Source organism: Thamnophis sirtalis, unplaced genomic scaffold (genome assembly GCF_051295495.1).
Source record: "Thamnophis sirtalis isolate CommonGarterSnake01/CBP01778 unplaced genomic scaffold, rThaSir2_p1.2 scaffold_3, whole genome shotgun sequence".
In the NCBI taxonomy this organism is placed as follows: Eukaryota; Metazoa; Chordata; class Lepidosauria; order Squamata; family Natricidae; genus Thamnophis; species Thamnophis sirtalis.
This window is the reverse complement of record NW_028261383.1, coordinates 122,586,961-122,607,182: the sequence shown is the minus strand read 5'-3', so window position 1 is coordinate 122,607,182 and position 20,222 is coordinate 122,586,961. Positions and strand designations below refer to the sequence as shown.

Genomic DNA, 20,222 nt, shown 5'->3' with positions numbered 1-20,222 from the left:
GGGGCAGATGGTGGTATTAGAGGAAATAAAGGAATGCATTGAGTGGAGAGGAAAATAACTCTGAAGATCATGTGCCAAGAAAAAAAAAGCAGGGAAGAAATGCTGCAGCCCAGAGGAGGGGTAGACATTGTGAAGGAGTTGGAAGACAGCATGAAAACAGAAGTACTTGAAAAGTCTGTCATTTGTTGAGCAAGATAGTATTCTAGATATTGATGGAGAAATGATTTCCAGGTGATTTACGATACATTTTATGCCCTGTTTTCTTCTTTCACCCCATTATTTTACACAATTCCTTATGCCAGCAAATCACACAAGTGAGGAAAGATTATGACTTTCCAAGACTTCAGAATATGATGCATGCGTAGTGGCTGATGTTGTGCAAAAACAGCATTCACTCCAGTGGGGTCTTAGAATAGAACCTGAATCCTGTGCAAATGAGAAGAGGGGGGATTTTCCCAGAAGAAAAAAGCTTTCAGCTTTCTCAGCTTGTGACTCGGAGCCATTGCACGACTTGGTCCGTCTTGAGCCGTACTCTCTGAAAGACTAGAGGCTTGTGCCCTCATTTTCCTCCCCATTAATTCCATCTTATCCTCCTCTAATCTTCTCTGAAAGGGTCAGGAGAGCCCACAGGTGACCAGGAACAAAACAGCCCCCCCCCTCCTTTCTTCTGCCTAGCCTCCTTCCCACGCTACCAGGGCGTTTGTTCCAAGGGCAGCAATGCCACTCTGCCTGTTGCTTTCTGAGTAGCTCAAGAATGCCCCTGGTTTGGTAATGGAGGAAGAACCATGTGCACCACCTTCTTGGCCATCACAACTCTAATACTGCTGCTACGTCGACACTTCTTCAACAAAGTTGAACCGTAGGTCTCGTCACCCTCCTCTTACTATAGAGAAGCAGTTTTAGCAGCTTTTATGGCAATGAGCCTATGGGTGGGCAGTGTCTGCTTCTCAGTCATAAAGAGCTGTCGTTTGTATGTGTGTGTTGTTGTTGTTGATGTTGTTTTGTTGTTGACTTTTGGAAAGTGGATCTTGAGATATCAAAATGCCTGTTTTTGCTCAGGTTTTCAATCTAATTCCTGAGATAGGGTTGTTGTGGGTTTTTCTTTTATCTCTGGTGCTCAGTGCATATTCTACCCAAACAATTTTATTTCAGTGAGTAGGTCTTAGGGATTACATAGAAATGATTCTCCATAAGAGAATGTCAGTATGGCTGTCTAGTAAGCTATATGAAACAGAGTCCTGGTATATTTGGGATGGCACTGCTCAGGGTAGGACATGACAAGGCTTCCAAGATAGGGTTTTCTTTTTGAATTTGTATAATGTTCTTACATTTTCTAACTAGTCTTTGAAGTGATATTTAGCCTGTTGATCTGGGACTGAATTATCAGTCACCATGAATATTTACACACACACACACACACACACACACACACACACACACACACAAATTCAGGTTTTGTTAGGAACATCCACCATCCCAAGGTGAGTTAGGATATTGTTTAAGATGAATTATGGAACAATAAGATGCATTAATGCTTGCATGATGCTTAATCAAGCCATGTTTTTGCCTTCCTTTCCTTAGTAATTCCCTAAAGTTAGATTGAGCAAGGAAGGTGGGATTGTGTGGCAGAGCCTGTATGTGAAAGTTTGAGATGAAATGGAGTGCAGGGTTTCCCTTCTGTGCCAAAACATCAAGCAGAATCTTTTAGATCCCAGTAAAGATACTGAGATTTAGAGTTCCTTGTCATACCATAGAAACACATCCTAAAATGGGCTTCCACATTCAGCTTCTAAAATGCCTTGGTTGTTGACAGTGGTTAGCTCTGCTGTAGGAAATGTGGTTTATTTATTTCCTTTATTTCACTGCATTCATTTAGTTGTAATGTACTGTATAATATTTCAGTCCTGTTGAAACCCAAATCTTCAATCTCTAATAGTTGGGAGAAAAGATAACACCCGTTAGCAATTGGGAAAAAGGAAAATGAGATAAAAAAATATAGGAACAGTAGTGACTTTAAGATAAGACTCTTCTTTTTGAGATTAACTTGTTTTATATTACTCTGATATATGATTTCAGACACCAAGATTTTTACATTTAATTATCTATTACTTACATGGCATTAATTGTAGAAACTGAAAATAACTTCCCAATCAACTATTGTTTTATAATATGCAAATATTTTAATGCGTCTACATGATCTATAATTACTTAAATATTTTCTTTTTTTAAAAAAAAGTAGGAGAAAATACTATACAATTGTGAGATTATGATATGAGAAAACTAGATTTTGGGGAAATAATACTTTTTTTACTGCAAGCTCTTTTAGTGCCAAATTAATACACATAATGGACAATCCAAGCGACATTTGCAGTGGGCTGTATGCAAATGAAAACCAATCCTGCTTTCCAAGTAGGTTGTGTGGCATTTGGATTTTGCAGGGTCAGATTCCGGTTACGGTTTAAGTATCTCTTTGAAACAACTTAGATGTGTGTGGAGTATGCCTATTACTTGTGCCAAATCCCTATAGAGAATAAGGAAGATGTCCTTGACAGAGAGATGCAGGATCGATTGCCTGGGTAAAAGAACTCAAGCACATTTTAACCACAGAATGTCCTGCTAATGTTTGGAAGCAACTCATGCAGGCACCTTGCTGATTCACTATCCTATTAAGAAGAGAGATTGCAGTACAATCAGGATTGTACAATTCTGTTATTAGAGTCAGTCTAAATAAAATTAATTTAGGAATGCAGTGGCTCAGTGGCTGAGACGCTGAGTTTGTTGATCTGAAAAATCGGCAGTTCAGCGGTTCAAATCCCTAGCACCGTGTAACGGAGTGAGCTCCCGTTACTGGTCCCAGCTTCTGCCAACCTAGCAGTTTGAAAACATGTAAAAATGCAAGTAGAAAAATTGGAACCTCCTTTGGTGGGAAAGTAACAGCATTCCGTGCGCCTTTGGCATTTAGTCATGCTGGCCACATGACCATGGAGACATCTTTGCATAGCACTGGCTCTTTGGCTTTGAAACAGAGAGAAGCACCACTCCCTAGAGTCAGGAACGACTAGCACATATGTGCTATGGGAACCTTTACCTTTAATTAAATTAGTTTTAGCTTTCTTGGAGCTGAAGTTTTGGTCTGGTTCACCTAGTGGAGCTGATAATGACTGTTTAATAGAATCAAACCTAGCTGAATTTTCTAAATTAAATTGGAGAAAGTTAAAAAACAAACCCAAGATAATTATCTAAAAGATTAGGCCTCTTTTTCTTCCTGGGGTCCTACTGAATTCAACAGTAGTTACTCGAATGCTTGTACATATTTTCTTTTTCTTCTCTTCTTCCTCATCTACAAAATATCTTGTAATTTCAATGCATCTCAACAATCCAGAACGTAGCTCTGGCCACAAGGCATCTCTATAAGGAGAACTGATCTCTGCGAACAGAAGCCTTCCTTCTGGGATAGGTTTGCGTTACAAAGGCACAAAGCTATTTTTCAACTGAAAAATGGTTGACGCTTAAAAGATTCACATTGTTTCAGCCAATCAGAATTCAAAATTGGATATAGTTATCCTTGGTTATATAGATGAGGTGATCGCAAGTCTTTTTCAAAGCAAACTGACAAATGCTGTTTGTAGATTAACTAGCAAGTATCTGGAGTTTTCATTCTGCATATACTGTATCTGCAACATTGCTCAAGCAAGCAATTATCAGTATTCCTTTCTGTGGGTAATTAGGTAGCAATGGTTTTTGCTCTATTAAAGAATGGGGTGTCAGTTGTTAGCAATTCACTTTTTAAAAATGAAACCAGAGAAGAACAGTGTATTCCCTTAAGAATTTGGAAGTCCCATAAAATGCACAGTGGAGGATCTCATTTGAGGTTGCCACCCATCTTCCTTCATTATAAGGATGCATCCAGCATAGTTTATATCTATTCTATTCTTTTAACAGCCCAGGCTATAGCATGTATGAGAGAAACTGTGTCTGTGTGAGAGAAAGACAGCAGTAGACTTCAAGTCTAAGGAATGAGAAGGTAATGGAGTTGGAACTGGACATTGCTTGTGTCCCAAACCTGGAAATCAGGTAGTCATGATAGTCTTTGAACAAATTCCTTACATTAATCCAAATCTTTATTGTGGTTAGTTCATAGTCATAGTAAAGAAAATGTGTGTTGCATATGTGGGAAATCTCGTCTGCTTCCTTCCGGTGTTTTGATGCATGTGTTTGATACAAGTGAATATAAAATCCTATATTACTGGATAGCAATAAATAGTAAATCTCATAAATGATATGATATGGTCAGCAAGCCTGATCATATATGATTCTATGGGGTGCTCATCTAAACTTGGTTGTTTGCTTGTGGACATTTCATTACCTAATTAAGTAAAATTATCAGTGCTAGCACCGATAGTGGCTAGCATTATTAATGTTACCTAGTCAGGTAATGAAATATCTGCAAGCAAACAGCCAAGCTTAGAGGGCACCAAAGACTCCCCAATTAAACACTGATTGGCATATATTCTCTTCCATTGGATACATCTGGTTAGGAAACTATGAGGAAATGCCAAGCTACCTACTCCTGGGAGTTATAAAAGCACCCCAGGTTGCATATAGAGTTTGTTTGCCAAGACGTATTAACTTTATTTGATCTGTCTGTATAAATCTCAAGGAATCAAGCTTAAGTCAAGGAATTTTTTTTTTTAGTCACACAACAGTAAGCCAATCCCATATTTTTCTAGTGTAATGTTTAGATTCAACTTGGGTAATTAATTTATAATGTAGTGTTTGATGCAAAGCTACCCAGTTGAATTAATTTAATAAACAATGGTTATCTTAATCATCCATGAGCAATGATTGTCCAACCTCTTCTTAAAAGCTGATGACTGAGATGGCAGTCTGGCCCATTGTTTTAAAGTTCTTTGCGTCAAGAAGTTTTTCCTTATATTTAAATGAGACATATTAGTAAATATGTGTTGTATTAACAAGCGGTTGTTACTAGAATGCAACCCAAATCAGCTCTTCACCTTTAAAATACTAAATAGTCTGAGCTCTAGTGACTTTCTGCAGCAGCCCTATAGGAAACACAACATGTGATCAGCACAAGAGATGTGCTTAGTCAGGACTTCCTCCTTCCTTCTCCTACTAGTTTTCATTTTGCTGTTTGGGAAATGTTTGTCAAAACATTAAATTATTTAATCCCCTCTTCCTTTCCTTCTCCTTTCACTATCTTTTTCAAATACACAAGTGTGGGGGGAGAGGAAGAGATGTGTGCTATCCATGTTGGTTAACACTTCTGATTAAGCAGCACAGTAAAACAATAGGCAATCAACAGAAATTATGTGACTGAACCCATCTTTCCTATGTTATGTTGTCCGTCTCATTTCCTTTTGCTGTTTTAAGAGCTTTTTTCTCTCTTTGATCTTGTAATTATGGAGTTGAACAACCCCTCTCTCTGGGCAGAGATCTGAATTAATGCACCTCAACAGACGGCTATCTAACATCTCTTTCAGCATATCCAGCGAAGGGAAGCCTACAACTTCTCTGGCTAATTGGTTCCATTCTTAAACTGTTCTTAATATTAGAAAGCTTTTGTCAAACATTCAGTTGGAATTGAAACTTCAACCCATTATGTAATTTCCTGTAATCTAGAATGAAAAAGAACCTTCTGTGTGGAGAAAATCATTTTCTTACCTATAGAAATCCTGAAAAGAAGATAATGAAAGTTTTTGCTTGTTATCAGTCAGATGAATAGGGCACTTTCATTGATGGAAGATTTTAAAAATTATTTTGGATTTCAATCTAGACATTGATAATATTTTTAAAGAACAGGTCAAGAATATGTCTTATACAACTATAACTGTGAATACGCATGTCATGCAGTCAGTCATTTGCACTAAGATGTCTAGAGTTTTCTATATCTGCGCATTATTCACAAATGATTTACAGATTGTATACATTGACTGAATTTTATATATTTAGTGCAGTTATTTTCCAGCTGCAGAAAGAGAACATTATGAAGGACTATGTACATGGTGGAAATTTGCCCTTAATCATCAAGAGTATAGCTTCTTGAAAGAAAAGACTGAAGGAATGTTTCTATTTCTAATGAATTACAGTGCAACTTTGGACGTATCCTGTATCAAATTTGGAAATGCCCACTGTTACACAAGTTGTTATTTAAAATTTCTTTTAAATTTCAGGATTATGTACACAGTTTGCTCTGCTCTGAACAGATTTTCTTTCTAGATGAACAGCTAAGAACATAACAGGAAAGAAAACAGCTGCTAGCATTAATGATAATGCTTAAAATCAAGGAAGCTGATGGACTGACCCACCAAATAGTGCTACCTATTGCCATACATAATGATTTAATACCTGCTTTTCTTCTTTTTCTGTGAGGATAAAATGCCTATTTTTAGAATATAATTATTATTTTTCATTTGAAACCAGATATTAGCTATCTCCAGTAGTAACTCATGCATTGACTGCTTATCTGTCACTTTCCTTCCTTAGGTTGATAAACGTGTTCTAAATCCATCTCTAGTTTCTGACAAGAAAGCTATTTTATTCATTTTCACTTCCTAGTGAGGTTTTTAATGTGCCATCTGCTTGCCTCATTCACAGAATTTTATAGGGAATCCAGACATTGCCACATTCCACTGGTAATTCTCCAATGTATTCTCACCTGTTTTCTATCCATAGAGCAATGTATCCTAAATTGAACATTTGAACATGTTCTTTTGTTTCTGCCAGAACATCTGTACATCTTGTTCAATATAAAGAAAGTAGTTACATGTTATGTTTATGGGAAAACAGTCAAGCCCATGTTAGAATGGTTTGAAAATTCATCCTTGTTCAAGTGGCTATGGAGATAGGAATGAAGGACATGCTGAATGGGTTCTTCTCCTTCCTAAATGGGCAGTTTTAATTGGTAGGAAAAGCAGGGGTGAAATTCAGCAGGTTCTGGAGAACTGGTAGCGGAAATTTTGAGTACTTCAGAGAACCGGCAAATACCACCTCTGCATGGCCACAGAGTGTTGTGGAAATGACGACTTTGCAGTATCCTTCCCCTGGAGTGGGTGGGAATGGGGATTTTACAGTATCCTTCCCCTGCCATGCCCAACAAGCACACCCACATAACTGGCAGTAAAAAAAAATTGAATTTCACCACTGGGGAAAAAGGACCGGTTGAGCTGTCTTCCATTCTGATTTGGGATACCAGCAAGTTTGACTCTTTCTCCCTTGTTGTTTAATGTAGATGACTGGATAGTCACTGAGACAGGTGGTCAAAAAATAAGTATTAATATATGGCTGATATTCAATTATACAGCTGTTACCTTTGGTTGCAGTTACTATTCTATTCTGGCGCCTAGAAACTGTTAGGATCTGGATGTGGAGAAACAGGTTGATACTTAATCCCAGCAAGGCAATTGTAGGGTATAGGGAAGGTGATTACTCCAAAGGAAGCCCATCTGGTGAAGCAAGTTAAAAAACAAGGACTGCCCTTAGACTCAGCAACATCTGCTGGAAGAGAAGTAGGAGGTCATGGCCAGGAGAGTCTTTGCACTAGTTCATCTATCTAGTACCACTTTCAGCCATTCCTGGAATGGGAGCTTTGCTGATGGTGGGTCATATCCTTATCACTTCCAATCTGCACTGGGCTGTTGCAGTTCACTCAGTATGGAGCTATCCTTACAGTTGGTTCTAAATACAGCAGCCCAGATAGATACCAGCTTGATTCGACTTATCCAGGTGCCATATTGGCTGATATAAATTCAAGATCCTGGTTATTACTATTAAAGGTCTCTACTATTTTAGTCCTGGGTAGCTCTAAGACCACCTGCTCTAGGTGAAAACTACCCATCCTGTGAGATCTATGAGGGAAAGCATCTTTCAGATCCTATCTCTGGAGAAATGTTGTCATCAGGGATCTCAAGATAAGGCTTCTTGTTCCCCTCTCACTTTCCTATGGAATAATATTCCCCTAAAATAAGAGTAGTGCCTCCTTACATTTCTGAAGATTTCGGTTCACCCGGCTCTTCCATAGGATTTGGGGATGGAAAGGAATTGTGAAGAGTACGATGCCAGTTATTGGTCAGGGGTAGTTTAATATTTTAGATTTTTTTGGTATTTATATCATTTTAATTACTATATGTAGGGATAATAAATTGCTCAGAGCCTTGCTTGATTGGAGCTAATTTTCCAATTCTAAAAAATAAATAACTAAAGTTGAATTAGCATAGAAACATTTTAAAAGAATACAATTATTTCAAAACAACTTATTACAATGATTTAATAAACATATGTCCATATATACACATATCACACCATTCCTGTTGAGGATAAGCAGCATTATCAAAGCACAGAAAAAGAATAAGAGACACCCAAATGAATTGAAGTTGTAAGATAAGGAAAATAAATAGATGCAATTCATTTACACTCGATCTCTCCATAATTTATAACTTTGCTTCCATAAATCCACACATGCTTTATACGCTATCTTTGTCCTTTAAATCAAAATCCTCATTCATTTTCTCTATATGACTAAGCCACAGCATACTACTTCTTTTTTTAAAGTGTCATGCTTGGGCATATGCAAACTTACTTTCCTTTAGTGAAAATAAAGTTTTAATAAATGAATTCAAGCATTTTCTGCTCAATCTTAAAACTTCTCCGGAAGAACTAAGAAATTCACCTTCTTCTTGCCATAACCATCCATTTCTTCTGTCTCAATACCAGCAGTCTTTGAGGCTCTTAAAAGAGGTGCTGCTTAGCCAGATGCACTCCCAGGCAAAGACTTTGTTTCTTTTATGTGATAGTCTATGGGGAAATTAAATGCCATAAGCAGGTGGGGGGAGGGGAGAATATACTCAGGGAAAACAGTTTTAGAAAACAGATAGGACAGCATGGCGTAAGAATCGAGGGTGAGATTAATTTCAGGGTGTTGGGATAAAATGCCTGTCAAGAACCACTTACATTGTCTAAGGGGCAGTCTGTACAAACAATTCTGTACTGTCTGTACTATCTTTTGGGGGGGGTGTTGAATAACATTTGAAACATTTTTATTCAATACAGAATAATGTAAACAGTGTTAATTCTAAGAAAGATCTTGACATCTTTGGTCAGGCAATACCTATCTTCAGCCCCACCAATATTCTAAGCATGTTTTTTAAGTCCTGTCGGTCTCTTAATCAAGCACAATGTTACATTACACCATCTCTGGATACTACAGAATAAATGTAATAAGCAACATTTTATCTGTTAATTATTTTTATCTGCTGTTACAATGGAAGATTTTAATGTTTTCCAATGTTTTCATTTTGTAAGCTGCCCAGACTCATTTGATACAAAATGTGTAGCAAATAAATTTAACAAACAAACAAACAGAATTCTCTTACTATTCTGGTGGAATATTATGCCAAGTCCAAAACATTTTGGTTATCAACTAACATGACAGAAGTGCAGAAAGAAAGAATATTAACTGCTCTCTACCTCTAGATTTAGGATTGGCCTAAAAACATTTCAAGTATTTGAGGCATGGCAGTGTGTTGGGGATTCTTTAAATCATGAGTCCACTCCATCTTGCTATGTCTAATAATATTAAACGTCAGGGGATGTTTAATTCATATGAAAAAGAGTCCCTCATAAAGACTGACAAGGAGGAGACGAGACCTGAATAGTAGATTTCCTCTCCACCATTCGGTGGAGAAGAATTTTCTAACTTCAGTTACAGAAATACTACATATCCTAAAGTTACTAAAACTCTTTTCTATCAAAATGTACCTTAAACAGATAAATTACTCAGACAAAAGAGGTTTGGGTTATAAAATCATACCATAATGATGTGAAGAAATTCCATTGGCAATGTTCCAGTTTATTAGAAAAAATCTCTTTGGAATATGTATTTGGGATGTTGTGGTTGATAATGCTGCAGCAAGCAACCCCCATTGAAAAAGCCTTCAAAGGTCTTTTAATTGAATTCATTCATTAGATCAAACTGGATTTGTTCCAAAGAAACTCGTGTTGGATAAGCTAAATTTTGAATATATTGATAATATAAGTAAATTGATAATAAAAATTGATAATAAAATTTTAAATAATAAAAAAATATTTTTAATCATAAAAAGGAAGAAGGTAGCTATGATTTCTCTTAATACAGAGAAAGCATTTGACAATTTAGAGTGGCCTTTCAGTGATTCCAGAGAAGATGAACTGTGCTTTGAATATAAAGCATAAAGAATAAGAAACCAAGACCCAGGAAAATGGAGTCTTGTCAGAAAAATATAGTATAACAAAGAGTGAAGAACATGTCTGCCCCTCTTCTTTTTTATTTCTACTGGTATTGGAACTATTTCCAAGGAAGGCATACTAAGAAAATTAAAAATAATAATAATTAAATTGGCGAATGAAGAACACAAACTAAAATCACAGGCAAATAATATTGCACTTAAAGTTACTCATACAAAGAATTGCCTAGAATTAATGATGGAACATATATAGGAGTACAATTCAATCTTAGGATATTAGATTAATAAGATTCAAATCATATGAAATTTATCTGAAGAAAAAATGCAGTATCTTCAGCAAATCACAGGTTCTAATATCATTGCTAAAAAGACAAGCACAGGGAAATCCTGTACAGTCCTGAAGTGTGAGCTAATAAAACAAACAAACAAACAAATATTTGCTTTACCAAAACAATAATTACTTTTTTCAGAATAATTATTCACACACTTGGAAAAGCCTGATGGTGGCTATTTTAAGATGGAGAAATCCAATATAATTATTTATAGGAAGATCTGCAATGGTAAAAACAAATATTTTATTAAGAATTGAAGACAAGGTATTAAATGAATTAAATGGCAGAAAAAATATTTTATATAAAGCAATACAAGACTGAAGAACAAGGAGAATTGTATATATTATACACAGCAAATATTAAGGCATTTCATGAAGCAGATATTTCATCAAATATCACAAGAATGTAAACAGATAAGGAAGAGAAAAGCAGAACTTAACAGATCTGGCCAGCATTACTTTTTCAAAATGCAATTACTATTTTACAGGAGAATTTGTCAAGGAAAAACAGACTTACTTCTTGTCTTTTACTTGTTACATCACATGTTAAATTATAATTCCTACCTTAAATTATTCAAACTGGGGGAGAAAAAGCAGGTTAACAGATGTGAATTGCAGCTTATCTTAAATATTCCCCGTGGATTTTAGGAAATTGATATATTTTTGTAAGTAGGATGATATTTTGGATTGAGATAACATCAAGAATGGAGAAGCTAAAAGGCAAGAGAACATTTTTACTCACAAAGGACAAAGCAATGCCAACCAAAATATCAGCAGGAATTTATTCTGGTTAGAGATGTAAAAAAATTTCTTCCATTCAGTTGTGTCCAATTCTCAAAGACTGCCTGGACTCATCTTTGCAGTTTTCTTGGCAAGGTTTTTCAGAAGTTGTTTGACATTGCCTCCTTCCTAGGACTGAGAGAAAGTGACTGACCCAAGATCACCAGCTGGCTTTGTACCTAAGGTGGGACTAGAACTCCCACTTTTTAGCCATAATACCATAACCACTACACCAAACTAGCTCTCTAGAGAACAATACAATTGGACATCAAAATAACCTTTTCAACAAATGTCAGATTTGTCCTTGACCTCTACCTAAACAATTACAGTAATTGCTAAAGTTGCAATGGCTATGGAGTGAGCTAAGCAATTTTCATAATATACATTTGTGATGGACTCAGAGTGGGCAATTAGTGATTCTTTACTACTGGTATATTGCAATTGAATTGATCTGGAGAAAAGAATAAGTTATGAGAAAAATTTGCATGAAGGAAAGTCTTATTCCAATGAATTTAGTAAGAGTTTATACAATTAGTTTTTATATTGTATTTTGTTCTCAGCACATTCTATCTCTTCCCTGCAATTTGGAGAACTGGCAAATACCACCTCTGGTTGGCCCCACCCTCCTGCCCCCCACCGTTCCCTGTTCTATATTCCCTTGGTTTTTAGCTCAGCTGATTCGTGTGGCCGTGTCTCACCAGCGCTGAAACCAAGGGCGGTTTTTGAGTGTTGCGCATGCGCACGAAGTGCTCTCTCATAGAACCGGTAGGAAAAGATTTGGAATCCCACTGCTGAACATCCCCAAACAACTTCATCCAGTTCTCCAAAACATAGCTACATTTATAGCCTATTGCTGCTAGTTCCTGCTCTGCCTGTTGAACTTGACTCTCAGCAAATTTTCTATTAAGTTTCCCAGTGACAATTAATTATTTGGAATATGGGTGTTTGCAATCGGCTGTCAAAGTTCTCAAAGTTTGCTCAAAGCTCTTTTTATAACTCAGTCAATGTTATCAAACCAAACGAGAGCCTGAGCATGAGAAAATGGATTGGGCCCACAGTACAACTTTTTAAGCACTCCCCCACTGTGCTTCTGATCCTGATTCCTATTTAATTCCATTCTAATTGGTCAGAACTAAAAAAAAAATCTTACCTACCATACTATTTGATCACTCCAACAGTTTGTTTAATGATTATTCAAAGTTACAATGACAGTGAAATAAGTGACTTTCGATCATTTTTTACATGACAATTGCAGCATCCCCATGGTCACGTGATCAAAATTCAGACGCTTGGCATAAGTATGACGGTTGCAGTGTCCTGGGATTATATGATCATGTTTTGCGACCTTCTGACAATCAAAATCAATGGGAAGCTAGATTCACTTAACAACCTTGGCACTAACTTAACAACTCCAGTGATTCACTTAACAACTGTGGGTAAGAAAGGTTGTAAAATGGGGTAAAACTCACTTAACAAACATCTCACTTAGCAACAGAAATTTGGGGCTCAATTGTGGTTGTAAGTCAAGGACTGTCTGTATGCCCAACTGTGATGACTCTCCTGGACGATTCCACAGATACCTCGCTAGATGTCAGCTCAGGGGAGGATGAACCGGTTTGTGGCATGTCAGGGACCTGAGTTAATTGATGGCTCCGAGCAGCTGTCTGGAAGGGATTTGGCAGAGGCTACAGCTGGGGAAAGCATGCACTTGCAGCTGGTCAGTAAGGAGGAGGAGGAAGAAGTGCCTTCTACTCCTGATCAAAGAACACGTAGGGCAGAGAAAAGGCAGAAGCAGACTACTCGAGAGGAGAAAGTCTCTTGAAAGTCTCTTGAAAGTCTCTTGTAATGGCTTTAATTATTTTGCACTGATCCATATAAAATAATATTCTGTACTCAGTCCCTAGAACAATTTCCATTTGTTTGATGTATTCAGAATTCCCACTTTTTCCTTTGAATTGCAATGAACAATAAGGAAAATTCATTTTCCATAGTGCTGTTCTTGAGAATAATGATACAAGTAGTCCTTGACTTACAACCAGAAAATTTAGTGACTGTTTGAGATTACAATGGCACTGAAAAAAAGTGACTTAGGACTGTTTTTCACCTTTACAACCATTGTAGCATCTCCATGGTCACATGATCAAAATTCAGACGCTTGGCAACTGACTCATATTTATGACAGTTGCAGTGTCCCGGGGTCATGTAATCACCTTTTGTGATCTTCTGACAAGCAAAGTCAATAGGGAAGCCAGATTCACTTAACTGTATTACTAATTTAACCTCTGCAGTGTTTCATGTAACAACTATGGCAAGAAAGGTTGTAAAATGGGGCAAAACTCACTTAACAACTGTCTCGCTTAGCAACAGTAATTTTAGGTTCAATTGTGGTTGTAAGTTGAGGACTACCTGTATAGTTAAAGGTGATATCAAGACTCCTTCTGTGTTGCTGCTGAAACTGGAAGCCTAGGGCCATCACAGACTCCCTGAAAGTAAGTCCTTCCATCAGTGTTCTCAATATTAGTGGGACTTAACAAGATTAGCTATTGTTAGTTTGCTCTTTTGTTGTATTGTTTTCCTCTTTTAATCTTCTTAGTGAAAGAATGCAATGTAAGCTGCTCAGAGTCCTTCTGGATGGAGCACACAAACCAAAATAATAAATGGTGATGCTTGCCATCTCTTTAATCTGTACCAGTGAGAAGTCAAGGAGTGTTCTCCTTCATATATTGATAATCTAATGAGGCCCCTTTGACACAGGAAGGCAAATGTGACTTCCAGAGATTTTGATTTTCAATTCCTATCAGTTCCATATAAGCATCATTACTGGTAAAGGATTGTGAAAGCTGCTAGTCCCAAAATCTAGAAGGTAGTAAATCTTTCCCTGACCTACAAAAATCTGAAATTAACCAAAGTTCTCAAATGCAAAGTGTCAACTCGCAAAGCATTTCCATGTCTGTTATCGAGGGTATCTTTATATTATATTATATATATATATATATATAATTATATATAATTATATAATCTATAATTAGGGCATCTTTCTGAAACCTGACACAAAGTATATTGTAAATCCAACTTTATCTTTCAGTCCTATCTGGCAAAAGCTGATTTACACTCCCATCTTGTATGCAATAATATACAGAAATTGTATCAGTCAATGAGCTAGGATCCTGATTATAAACACAGATATTTTAGCACAGGATATGGCAGATAGGGTTGTAGGCACTGCCAGCAGTGTAGAGTGGTGGTAGCATCTGATGTCATTGGAAGCTGCCCAGAGTTGTTTGAAAGATGGGTAGCTATACGAATGTTTTAAATGAATAAATAAATGCCATCATAATGAAAAGCTGTTTCTTATTGCTGTCCAAAATAAATAGATTCTCTTTTCCCCCCAAAACTTCAGAGAAACAACGGAAGAACCCAAGGAGACTAAACCAGATTCTTCTAAAAGGTAACACGGTCCATTTATATAAATGTCATTCATTTTGATAATGTTTTCATAGCAGAAACTCCTGACCAGTAAATATATTACTGTGACCATTCCTATTTAGACCCATTAATAGAATTAAACACAAAGCTTGCTGCAATTTTCCATCCTCAAAGCAAGCACTGTTTGGTTTAATAGGACCTATTTCTGAGAAGATTCTAACAGAATTAAGCAGTTAATTATACAGAATTAGAATGATTTACCAGCATTAAGCTGTGCGTAGTCTAGTTTTAAACATCCTGAAAGGCAGAAAGGCCCCATCTTAAATATTTAGTTGCAGTGAATATACAGTAACCTGTATTATGTTTTGTATTTCTCTACAGAGATACAGGAAATTGACTCTGGTCCTGCACTAAGTATAGAAATGGAAGAGAAACATGCTTCCCTGTATTATAGTATCACCTGGTGGAAAATTCATAACCTGTTATTGACTATATCATGGTAAGTGCATGGTAAGAGAATAGGTGGCACTTCTGGAATAATAGTTTTTAGGCGTATTGCTCAAAGGACAATGACTTCATTCACATATGTCCTAAGTCATAATGTGATTCATTTGGCTTTGGATTAAGATGTTGAATGAATCCTACTATTGAAGTGTGGCTTGTTTGTGGTTTGCCATGTTGTCTGAACCCAACTAACTGTGATTTAACAATAAATGATTATTAAGAAATTTGGGTAAGGTGTGAACTCAGTACGTAGTAATTGCATTTTTTCTCACACAGCGCAGATAAAAGCAAAGTGTATAAAAATTACCAAAGACAGATAATATTGTTTGGTCTTCCTGAAAAATTATGTGAATAATTTATTATGTTAATAAATCAATGAAAGTGTCCAAGAGCCTCCATCCTTATCCATGAAGGATATGCTGTAATGGGACATGCAAATGACACAATGTACAATTATATTACACATTTGCATGGTGACATCATGTTACCAGGATGTGCAAGATGAAATCAAAGCTAAAGGAATCCAGATAACTAGAACATTTTCTGTTCCCTGTTTGTTAAATTTATATGTTGCCCATCTGATAAAGTGACTCTTAGTCTCTTTAACCCACATTTCCCCACCAAATCAGGCTAAATAATGTACACTAATCTTATTTCTATATTTTCCAAATTGTAGCCACCCATCTCACAAAACAAGTATTGATTACTAATCAGTAGCAATACCCTATTTTATTAATAAGCATCACAATTCCACAACGAGACACAGCAAATTCTTAACCAACTTTGGAAGAGAAAGGACAATTTTCTTTCCACAGTTTTTCAAAGGCAGAGATCACAGTCCAATTAAGTAGGGAAGGCCAGCAGTGGTCCCATTTGGGTCATTGTCCTGCTGGCCAGAAGGCCAGCAGGACAATGACCCAAATGGGACTACTGAGGAACGTGAACCCCAAAGTCTGCATTGGTAGAATACATTTTTTTTAAACCAAGAACAGCACATGTGCTTACAAGCATGGGGATTCTAACAAATAAGTATATACATTCTGAACAACTTAATGCTGTTTTCAGAGTTAAAGCATTAAAAAACACATATGCAGAAATAGGAGCCAGCTTTAAAATAAAGTGATTTTTGGCATTTTTCCAGTTCTCATTTTCAGTTATTTGCTCTTGCTACAGCTTTGATGATGCTCCAGTAATCTGTGTTGATCCAGGTTGTATCATCTACAAAAGGTTCTACCTTTGAAAACGGACAGAATTTTAAAAAAACTTGTGGCCCCAGTTGAGCCCAACATTTCTGTGGTTAAGCGAAACATTTGTTAAATGATTTTTGCCCCATTTTATGAACTTTTTTTGCCACCACAGTTTTTAAGTGAATCATTGCAGTTCGGTTAGTAACACAGTTGTTAAGTGAACCTGGCCTCCCCATTGACTTTGCTTGTCAGAAGGTCACAAAAGGGGATCATGCGAGCCCAAACACTGCAACAGTTATAAATATGAACCAATTGCCAAGCATCCAAAATATGATCACGTGGCCATGAGGATGCTGTAATGGTTGTAAGTGTGAAAAAACGGACATAAGTCACTTTTTTCAGCGCTGTTCTAATTTCAAATGGTCACTAAGGGAACTGTTGTAAGTCGAGGACTACCTGTACTATTTCTCTTTCTTTGAGCCATCCATTTAACAAACAAGCAGCTCACCAGTGGATGGTTCACTCATTCCCTTCAGGTAGAATAGTTTCACTCCAGCTTTGAAATAGCTCAGATGAGTAAGGACTACCACTCCATTTACCTGGGTCCAATTGTAGGGGGGGGGAGGCAAAGAAAGCCCCAGCATTTCAACAGTTTACAGGTTGAAAAACATACCCCAAAAGAGAAAAAAAAGCCCAGTAGGAAAGGGGGTTTATTTTTTTAAAAAAATGTTTTGATCAGTTGCGGACTAGGAACTGTTTATATATGAGGCAAGTGTGGTACTCACCACACTTTTGAACCACAATTGGGGTAACAGATCAGTGGTGGGTTCCGGATCCCAGCATACATGCATCCTTATCTCTTGTAACGCCTCTGCAAACCTCTGCGACACTCCAGCTGCTTGGCGGAGCGTTGTGCAGGCGCTGTGTACTCTGTGCATGTGCGCGGAAGCGCCAAAGAGCTCAAATACAGGTAAGGAGCTCAGGTGGGCCAGTAGGCCCTCAGGAGCACTGGAACAGAATGGTACCTGGTGCTCCAGGCAGGCACCAGTACCACTTGCAACCCACCACTGTAACAGATTCATCAGAAATTAGGCAGCTACTTTTGACCAAAGGCAATGTAGGGACTTTTATTTTAAAGCTGATTGCTCTGCTTTCATCGATGTGCCTTTGGAACACTTCACCTCTGTAAATAGCAATATTTCCAGATATATTATGATAAACCAAGGCAGATAACTATTTTTACAATGCTAACCACCAGCATCAATAAGAGGCTGGTTGCGCAAATAACCAGATCAATTAAAATTTGAGTAGGTTATATAATCTTGCTTCCTTAGGTTCAGCTTATCACTCTTGGAACGTGGCCTCTGAATGGGATGGAATTCAGCAGCCCAAGAAAAATGGCAGAAATAAGGCGGGGCCCAGAGGGGAAGCAGCATTTTTGCAGCACTGCACAGTAGCCAATCACAGTCAAGACAGTTGTGGACAATCCAGCGAGGCACAACTAGACAAACCACTTGGTTATCTCAACTTTTTTGGAAAGTGGAAAACCCTGGTTTTGAGACAGTGACGGAAAACAGGATGGAGGTTGCATTTGCTGCAGCCTGGTGTGGGATGAGGTTGAGAACTACAGCAGAGGTGGTATTCAGCAAGTTCCGACCAGTTCTGGAGAACCGGTAGTGGAAATTTTGAGTAGTCCGGAGAACTGGCAAATACCACCTCTGACTGGCCCCTCCCCCATCTATTCTCTGCCTCCCGAGTCCCAGCTGATCAGAAGGAAATGGGGATTTTGCAGTAAGCTTCCCCTGCCATGCCCACCAAGCCATGCCCACCAAGCCATGCCACACCCACCAAGCCATGCCACACCCACCAAGCCATGCCACGCCCACCAACCAGTGGTGGGGACTAGTAGTAAAAAATTTTTGAATCCCACCACTGAACTACAGCATATATTCTGGTCTCTAAAAAAAGCAGGTGGGGATTAAGCTCATGCTGGGGCATGCAGGAAGTGTCACACCTACTGTTGCAAAACCTGAGCTTGTCTCAATGAGCATTATGCTTTATACCAGGCAGAGGTTCTAACCAGGAAAAAAAAATCTCAAGAAGGTATTTTAAAAACTATTTGTAACCATGGCCATTGTTTTCCAGTAGAGTTCGGGGAAGAAGAAATGAAGTCACTGCGCCTTTAAGTTGCAAGACAGAAAAAGGAAGCCACAAGTGGCAAGGAAACGCAGCATTAAGATCTCCTGCAGAAACATGCTGTTGCAAAGTAATGGGAAGAGATACCCTGGAGGAAACATTTTCCATGGCCTAAATTGAGAAAATTACATGTGTTGTGGTTTTAATTTTTTCCCAAGATGTAAATCCCTAATGAAATAAAGAAATAAATAGTCCCATGAGCCCAACAAAAGTCAAAACCCTTGAATTATTCTTGGATCAACAAGGAGTACAAGCTACCAGATGAAACGGAGGATTTACTGGTGTGACTGGAGTTTTCAGTCACTCAACCATTTGATGGCATGTTTTGGGCACTATGAGGTGTTTCAGTATTCATGTGAAAGCATGTTGGGTACTATACATATGAATTTGGAAGGGTTCACATATGAACTTGAAACAGGTCCAATTCCTTCGTCATGCCCTCTTCCTGCACATGACAGTTTCTTCCTTCCCTTCTCAGTATAAAGATATGTAGCTTGCAGATTTGGCAGAAACAGCAAACTATATTTTACATAAAGATAGGAATGGTGGCTAAGTACATATATTGGTGACTGGATACATCTACAGACTTTTTGAAATGGGGAAAATCAACTTGAGGTTTATGGTTTTGATGATTGGACAGGATAGATTATAGAAAGAAGAAAGTCATAATCTGAAGAAGAGAGATATAATTTTAGAAAGAGGAGTTAGAATATAATTGTACTTATAACAGCTGTGAAGAATATTGGAAGCTACTTCTTTATACCTTTCTTTTTTCTACTTTCTTCAATTATTGCACTTTTAGGGTTTTTTCTTTTATTTTTCTTTAAAAACTCCTCTGTTCTATCTAGTGTATATAAGTTCTTCTAATTACTATTCTTGAAACTTTTAATAAAAAGTATATTTGAAAAAATGGACTGGTGGCTGGGAAAAATAGTGTGATAAAAATGCAGGCAAGAAGTCAAAAAGCTCAGGTACTTAAGGCCTAAATTCAACCAGGATGTTACATGCAAACATCTACTTTGCTAACTTTGGATCTCAGTTTCCTTATATATAAGAAATACGTCAGGCACAAGGAACCAGAATGACACCGTGAGCTGATCAAAGTTAGTTAGTTATTTGTTGCATGCCTATTTGCAGAAATCTGACTGCATTTTCTTGAGAACTGCCAGATAAGACTTCAGGCTTCTGCACCACTTCCTGCTGTGCAAGAATTCTAAGCTTAGTCCCCTCTTCACACTTCTACCCACTCTAGCTGGAAGTTCCACCACAAATAATAAATACTGCTCCAACTTTCCCCAGCCTAGGCCAGAGCACCTCCATATGGTTGGAACAGACCATCAAGTTGATCAGATCCCAAACATTAATTCCACTTTCTCTAACTTGCTGCATTCTAGAACGGATGTACCTAAAATCCCAAGTCAATGGGGTCATGCTACTGGAAGTACTGGGAGTTGTAGTTGCAACATAACTAGAACTATCACATGGAAGAAAAGCCATTAGCAATATGGCACATTCCAGAACTGGTGTTTTGAATGATGGGAAGACTATTTTCTTACAAAA

The 20,222-nt window shown here is 37.6% G+C and overlaps 1 long non-coding RNA gene across 1 annotated transcript; it reads left to right on the top strand.

The window, feature by feature from the left end:
* Positions 1-574: 574 nt before the first annotated feature.
* On the top strand, positions 575-18,873 carry LOC148048155 (uncharacterized). Its single transcript, XR_015696003.1, has 4 exons — positions 575-859; positions 14,750-14,797; positions 15,157-15,274; positions 18,612-18,873. It is a non-coding gene; the product is annotated as an uncharacterized LOC148048155 (long non-coding RNA).
* The last annotated feature ends 1,349 nt before the right edge of the window (positions 18,874-20,222 follow it).